The sequence below is a fragment of the Arvicanthis niloticus genome, chromosome 30 (genome assembly GCF_011762505.2).
Source record: "Arvicanthis niloticus isolate mArvNil1 chromosome 30, mArvNil1.pat.X, whole genome shotgun sequence".
NCBI classification, from domain to species: Eukaryota; Metazoa; Chordata; class Mammalia; order Rodentia; family Muridae; genus Arvicanthis; species Arvicanthis niloticus.
This window is the reverse complement of record NC_133438.1, coordinates 10,503,845-10,511,918: the sequence shown is the minus strand read 5'-3', so window position 1 is coordinate 10,511,918 and position 8,074 is coordinate 10,503,845. Positions and strand designations below refer to the sequence as shown.

General features: G+C 38.6%; 1 pseudogene; it reads right to left on the bottom strand.

Annotated features, from left to right (window-relative positions):
• Positions 1 to 1,627: 1,627 nt before the first annotated feature.
• On the bottom strand, positions 1,628 to 3,184 carry LOC143440686 (glyceraldehyde-3-phosphate dehydrogenase-like; annotated as a pseudogene).
• Positions 3,185 to 8,074: the final 4,890 nt, after the last annotated feature.

The following is an 8,074-nucleotide window of genomic DNA, read 5'->3' as shown; positions in this document are numbered from 1 at the left end:
GAAAAATTTTGTAAAAAATCATTTATGCTATCTTCTAAGTATGCTGTTGCTAAGCTTCCCAAGAATTTTCCTAGACATACTGCCTATCCTACTATTCTTATCTATTTTTATCTGAAGATTCTCTTGCATTATGAAGGTTGTGACTTCATTAACATGTTATAGATCTCCTTATTATGATTCAGTTTCAAGATGTGCTCAAACAATTTGCTTCTGGACTTACAAAGAAACAAAACTCAGAACAAAGCAAACTTTGAAAAAAGTCAATAAGATTGAGAGGGTTTGAGAAAGTAGACCAAGACTGAATTACAAGCTTTTTCTTACAATGCACTCAGGCAATTACAGGCCATATGAGATTGAGTGTCTTACATACGATATGCCTCTGCCTTCACTGGAGTTTTTGATCTGAGCCATTCTGATTGGTGTTAGATGGAATTTCAGGGTCATTTTGACTTGCATTTTTCTAATGACAAAAGATGATGAACATTTCCTTAAGTGCTTCTCAGCCATTTATGAATCTTCTGTTGAGAATTCTCTGCCTAGCTAATTACCCCATTTCTAAATTGGGTTATTGATTGATTGATTTGATTGATTGATTGGAGTCTTTATCTTCTTTAGTTCTTTACATATTTTGTACATTAGCCCTTGGTTAGCAAAGATCATTTCCCAATTTGTAGGTTAACCATTTATTGTGTTGATAGTGTTCTTTGCCTTGCACAAGCTTTCCAGTTTCATGATGTCCCATTTATCAATTGTTGATTTTAGAGCCTGAGACATTGGTGTTTTCTTCAGGAGATTTTCCACTGTGCCAATGTGTCCAAACTTTTATTGTACTTTCTCTTATGTTATATTAAGGGTATTATCTGGTTTTATCTTGAGGTCCTTGATCCACTTGGTCTTGAGCTTTGCACAATGTAGTAAATAAAAATGTCTACCTCATGAATTTTTGCAGGCAAAATGACTGGAACTCAAAAGTATCATCATGACTGAGGAAACCCAGACTCAAAAGGACATTCAAGATAGGAGTCTAGCATGGCTGTTCTCTGAGACTCTTTGAGCAGCTGACAGAGAGAGGTGCAAATACTTACAGTCAACCATTGGACTGAAATTTTCACCTGGAAGACAATGACAGACTCCATCCAGTGAGGATTAAAAGCTGCTAAATTTTGAATTGCTAAAAGCTGCTGATTAATCAGTCCAATTGATATAAAGTTTCCCTGCCTTTCAACTGAAACAACTAATCAGATGCCCACTCTCTAGCCTGTGACTAGAATTTTAGCCTTTTTGGACTACCAGAAGACAATGATTTAATGTTAGCAGGAAGCAATTGCAAAAGTAAAATATGTCCATTGTCCCATCTTACAGAATGATATACTATGTCAAAAAATGCCTACATTTCATCAATAAAATTTACAGTTTTTTTTTGTTGGGTGCACTGAACTTTTATTGTTGATATTTAAAAGAGTAGGGAGGGCTTTCTAGGCCCTTCCTCTTAATATGAAGGTCTGGAATGGAAATTGTGAGGGAGATGCTCACTGTTGGGAGCTGAGTTGGGAAAAGGACTCTTCAGCAACCCAGGGCCTCTCTCTTGCTCTTAGTGTCTTTGCTGGGGTGGGTGGTTCAGGGTTTCTTACTCCTTGGAGACCATTAAGGCCATGAGGTCCCCAACCCTGTTTGAATAGCCATATATATTGTCATACCAAGAAATAAGCTTTATTATGTTGTCATTGAGAGCGACGCCAGACACAGCATCATAAGTGGAATAGTGAGAGTTGCTGTTAAAGTTGCAAGAGGCAATCTGGTCCTCAGTGTAGCCCAGGATGCCCTTCACTGGGCCCTCAAATGCCTGTTTTACCACCTTCTTGATGTCATCATACTTGGCAGGTTTCTCTAGGCAGCATGTCAGATCCACAATGAATATAATGGGGGTAGAAACATGGAAGACCATGCCAAGGAACTTCCCATTCAGATCTGGGATGACCTTGTCTTGGCAGTACCAGTGAATGCAGGGATGATATGCTGAGCAGTCCCACAGCCATCATGCCACAGCTTTCCAGAGGGACCATTCATAGTCTTCTGAGTGGCAGTGATGACATTAACCATGATCATGAGCCTGTGAGAACAAAATTTGAAAGCAGCATTTAAACAATAATAGAATTCATGATCAGCAAAGACCACCAACAACATATTAAATATAGTCATAATAAAAATATTAAGTCCCTCCAGGAGCAGGGTGACCAAAAATGAAAAGGCATACAAGGACGTGCCCAGACAAGTCCAAACAAGCCCAAGTGAGTAATGGGCTATCTGGTGTTTACTTCTCTCTCCCCCTTTCCGAGAAGTCCAAGATTTCATGGGGAAAAAAAAAAAAAAACCAACTAGTCATCGTGCCAGCTCAAACGATTGCTTACACAAATTGCTGATGTTTGAAATATCCAATCATATGTAACCACACCAAATTTTCCCACTCTCCCCAACCTCTACCCATAAATATCCCAAATTTCCTGGGTTCTGGGTTGAATCCTCTATCTCCTGCATGAGATATGTTTTGATCCAAGGGCCCTCGCCATTAAACTGCCTCTGCTATTGCATCAAGAAGGTCTCTCATGTGTCTTTGGGTGCATGCTAATCTGGACTTGAGTGAGGGTCTCCCTTCAGGGGTCTTTCAAGCCATTCCATGATGCCAAAGTTGTCATGGATGACCTTGGCCAGGGTGGTTAAGCAGTTGGTGGTACAGAATGCATTGATGACAATCTTGAGTGGGTTATTATATTTCTCATGGTTCACACACATCACATAAATGAGGGCATTGAAAGGGGGGCAGATATGATGACCTTTTTGGCCCCACTCTTCAAGTGGGCCCAGGCCTTCTCCATGGTGGTGAAGCTGCCAGTAGACTCAACAACATACTCAGCATCAGCCTCACCCCATTTGATGTTAGTGAGATCTTGTTCTGGGAAGATGGTGATGGGCTTCCTATAGATGGCAAGCTTCCCATACTCAGCTTTGACTTTGGCTTGAATTTGCCATGGGTGAAGTCATATTGGAACATGTAGACCATGTAGTTGAGGTCAGTGAAGGGGTCATTTATGGCAAAAATTTCCACTTTGCCAGATGCAGAACAGAAGGCAGCCCTGGTAGTCAGGCGCCCAGTAAGGCCCAATCTGATTACACCAACCTTCACCATTTTGTCTACAGAATGAGGCTGGCACTGCACAAAGATATGTGGCTGTCTCTGAAAAAGAGAGGAGCAGAGAGCCAAATTATAGATTAAGTGCCAATTTTCCCCTTGGCCAATAATTCAGATGTTGAAATAATAAATGCCAAGTCAATAACTTGATTCAGTTACAAAACACAGAGAGAAATGAGAGAACTTTGTTATCCAGAGCCAGACTGACTCCATAAAAGACCATAAAATGACAGTTCAAGAGGGTTGGTATTAGTTTCTGTTTCCCATAAATGAGATCTTGGATCCAGGAACCTGGATCAGGCAACCATATCCATGTGCAGCCAATCCAAGAATGCCTTGTCATCTGGCCTGAAGCAAAAGTAGGTATGTAGAATTAATAAGCAACCAAACCACCCTGGGAAGAATCAGTCCACACCTAGACATAGAGCTTCCCAATCAAGGTAAAATGAAAATTTGCTTTCCTGGAATCATCTTATTTGATGCTAAAACCTAGGCCTTTGAGTCCACTTGATGTCTCCATTCCCCTAACTGAAAAATTCTGCTGAATAACCACTCTTTGCTTTGCAAATGGTATTTTCAGCTGATAATTTTCTTGGACCATTTATGTTAAAATCCCATTACATAGTATGAAAGAAATTACTTAACGTATCTTTAGTTCATCTAATGGTAAGCCATAGCCAATTAATATTTCCAAGTAAATTTTGAAAATCATTAACAGTATGTAACTAATATTATCTGATCTGTACTTTATTTTGTTGAATTTTCTGATGACCAATTTTCTATTCTAAATAGTTCATAAATCTACTCTTTTTATATTTTTAGGAAAACTTATAATCTCCAACAAGGTAAAATTTATTTTTTCCAACAAATATTTTTGTAAGGTATTTGTATTAGAGTTAGCCAGTAATATATCTTACATATAATGATAAAATATAAATTATAAAAACTAAAAAAAAAACTATGAAAACTATTTATGAACTATTTCTAATGACTCTTTTACAAATTAGTGACACAAGGTAAGGTTGTTTAAAATTACTTTTGCCAAAACTTTCCATTTTATCATTTTGCAGGCTGTTTATTATTACATATGGGCACAGTGAAAAAAATTATTTATCCAATTTTTATAGGAGTATGGTAAAGAAGCAATTTTAAAAAATTAATCATTATAATATAACATAATTTAGGCAATATAGAAGTTAAGGATACTTTACAATCCAGAAGACCCATATACTGAATTACCTTACTTATAGCTCTTAAGTCAGCTAACATCTTCCATTTTCTGGACTTTTTTTTTTTAATGGCAAGTATAGGAGAATTGTAAGGACTGTTGGATGTGGGAAAATAAATTCATGAGGGAAGTCCGGCAGCAGGGTCCCATGGAGGTCTGACAGCAGGGTCCCAGAGGGCTTCCCACACCACCAGTGCAGGAAGGTCCCACATTCACACAGCCATTGTGGGCTGGCGGCTGCAGTATCAGGAAGGTTCAGGATTCCAAAGGCTGGGAACCTGGCGGCAGCAGGCCCAGGCAACACGTGGAGTCTGGTTTTCCAAAGCTTTTATTGTTAATGGCATAGTGAGTGGGTGTAGATGGAGCACGCCCCCCAAAAGCCAGGCTCCCCTGGCTTTTTATAGGGAGGGGGAAGAGGGAAAAGAATAACTTAATTAGCTATGCCCCTGGCCTTTAGATAACTTATTAATATTTTAATCTCTGGAGGTGGAGACCTGCTAATCATGCCCTCTACCTGTGTGTTACGTGACTGATGGTGAAGGTTAAATGGAGTTACCTCATCCAAGGCCCGACAGTTGGAGTCTTCAATATTTAAGACTCCTGCTGCTCTTTGACCAACCATTCAAGGCCCTGTAACATTTTTTTATTTAAATGCCATTTTTCTACACAATTATCTTCACTAGTTGACCATTTTGATACAGTAGGAGTTTGGCCCCTTTATAAATTTGGAGAGCCAACACCTCTGCTGAGGACACTGGTAATAGGTTTGTTTGCTTGTTTGCTTTACTTTTTTTTCAATCATTATTAGAAAAATCTCCTATTGTATGTCTTGTTACTGATGTTAAAGGAATGTTAATCTATGTTGCTCAGTGTTACAATAAATCTTTTCTATAAAATTTCATGTCTATCCCTGCTACATAGTACTTTTATCTCAATATATAACCTTCTGATCTTATGCATTTAATCAATTTTCGTCCATATTATACCTGAGACAATGTCTCAATCCTTAGCAGTAGTATAAATACCTTTTCAACTGGCCAAGTTGAATTCCAGGAATCTTGTGTCATGATAGTTATATCTCCCCTAATATCCACTAGGCCTTCAAATATCAATTTCATCTAATTTTAATTTCAACTTCGGTCTCTTATTATTTTTAGTAATTTGTCAAAATACCTGTCTCCTGTAACCTTTAAAGTTTCTTTATATTCTTTGGAGTTGCTTTGTCCCTGTTAATTGGGTTACAAAGAGGTAATTTTAGAGTAGCATTGTCAGTAATATCAGTCAGTTTTTCTTTTTTCTATTGGATATTTTATTTATTTACAATACAGATGTCATTCCCTTACCACATTTCCCCTACCTAGAACCCCCTATTCCCATTCTCATTTCCCCTTTATGCTTTTATACCATTTTGATTACATGCATGTACTAAGTCCAATTCTAGGTTGAGGGTCTAGCAATACAATAGATGCAAATAGTCAAGGTACAAGCTGTGGGGAAGAAATCTCATGGGCGGGGGGAAGGGAGTCCGGGCGACAGAGTCTCAGGGCGGTCCGGCATCAGGGCTTCCTGTGCAGCCAGTGGAGGATCCCACATTCACGCAGCTGTCGGTGGGCGGGCCAGCAGTTGCATCAGCAAGGTTCCAGGGTTCCAAAAGCTGGGAATCAGGCAGAGAGACCATGGACACGTGGAGTCCGGTTTTCCAAAGCTTTTATTGTTCATGACATGGTGAATGGGCGTAACTGGTACGCGCTTCCCCCTCCAAAAGCCAGGGGAGACCAGTCTTATAGAGAAGGGAGAAAGGGGAGGGAATAACTTAATTAGCTATGCCCCTGGCCTTTTGATAATTCATTAATATTTAAATCTCTGGAGGTGGAGACTTGTTAGTCACACCTTCTACCTGTGCCCTACGTGACTGAAGGTAACAGGTTAAATGGAGTTACCTCGTCCAAGGCCCAACAACAACCAATACAATAAACACAAATAGTCAAAAAAAAGCAAAGCATTAAGCCCATTTACATGAACACTCCCACAACTATTGTTTCTAAGGTCTTACCAGGATGACCAAAGTATCTGAGCCTACTTTCCTGTACTAGCTCAAGGTCATTTTCATGTCTGAAGCTTATTTTCTTGTTCTAGCCTAAAATTTATATTCCTGAATGAGATTACTTCTTTGTTCTAGCCTAAGATTTAGATTCCTACCTGAAATGACTTCTTTGTTCTAGCCTGATGTCAAATTCCTGCCTGAAGCCTATTTCTTTGTCTTGGCCAATGTCATATTCCTGCCAAGCAGCCCATTTCCTTGTCCTTGCCCATGTCAGATTCTTGTGAAGCAGCCCCAAAGACTCTCTGCCTCTCCCAGTTTTTATTTCATTAACAAGACTGAGCCTGTCTTAGGTCATTCTGACAAGAATGCCTTCCTTACCCATCATGGAATTTGCATTACCAAAAGCAATGCACTTCTGTCTTAGGTTGGTAAGGCTCTGTGCAGAATCTTACCTGTCCTTGGCTTGCCAGCCTGTTAATTTAATAACTCTGTCTGGAGGTCCATTTTCAGGTTCAAGCCATATACTTGACTGCCAACATATTGATGGTGTTGAAGAAAAGCTTTAACAGTGGGAAGGAATAAAAGTATTACCAGGATAAAAAGGGCTAGCATGATAAATCTATATATGCCATTCTTGAAGCTTGACAAAAGTAGAAATACTGACCTCAAGTCATGGGTAAATAAATCAGTAGTTTCTTCAGCATCAACACTCACCAGAGCAGCATTCTTCTATCATTAAAACTTCCAGAGAGGTATTAGAATTATGTCAAATACATTTCATGTGTCATTAAACTTCTTCCTAATTATGTTGAATACCACTGTAAATTGTAGAACTAACATGAATCCAATGGTATTTGGCATTATACTCAAAATGGCTCCTTACCCTTAAATTCTGAACCTCCTTCCAGTACTTTGAATAGCATGGATAGCATCAATTTAGTTTTTTTATTGCCTATCTAGATCTTCTGGTATATTCAATACATTAGTGATTTTTTTCTTGCTAAATGATTAACAAAATTAGCTGTCTTAACTTCTGGTGTCACAGCAATTGTAGAAGCAGTGGTGCTAGCTATTTATGTAATTAAAGCTGTTATACCAGCAATAATTAAGCCTGCTACCCTCTTGCTTCTGCTTAATGTCTGAATCATTTCTTCCAGTACTTGCAAGCTATTTTTAGAATACCAAGGTTCTATGATACTCAAGGTACTAAAACAAAAGCTGGTTGATAGACCTCCATAACTGACATGCTGGATTTCAAAACACGAACACAAATTAGAAGGTTTTGATTCAGTGCAACCTACATTAAATAATGTAGAAGAAACACAAGTAATTTTACCTTGACAATTAAAAGAGCCTTAACACATGTGCTAACACCTATTTGAAATACAGATCTTGTCCCCACTTTATCTCTTGCTGACATAACATCATAGAGAACTGCAGCTAATTTCCATATATGTCTCTGAACATGTCCAGAACTAGACTTCCAAAATGAAGACTGTAATTTTAAATATTGATTTCTAGGCTAGTCAATGATTGAGTCTTTATAACAGGCCACATTTAATAACAATACAAGGGTCATTCTAACTTCTCTTTTTGATTCTCTGTTCTTCAAGGT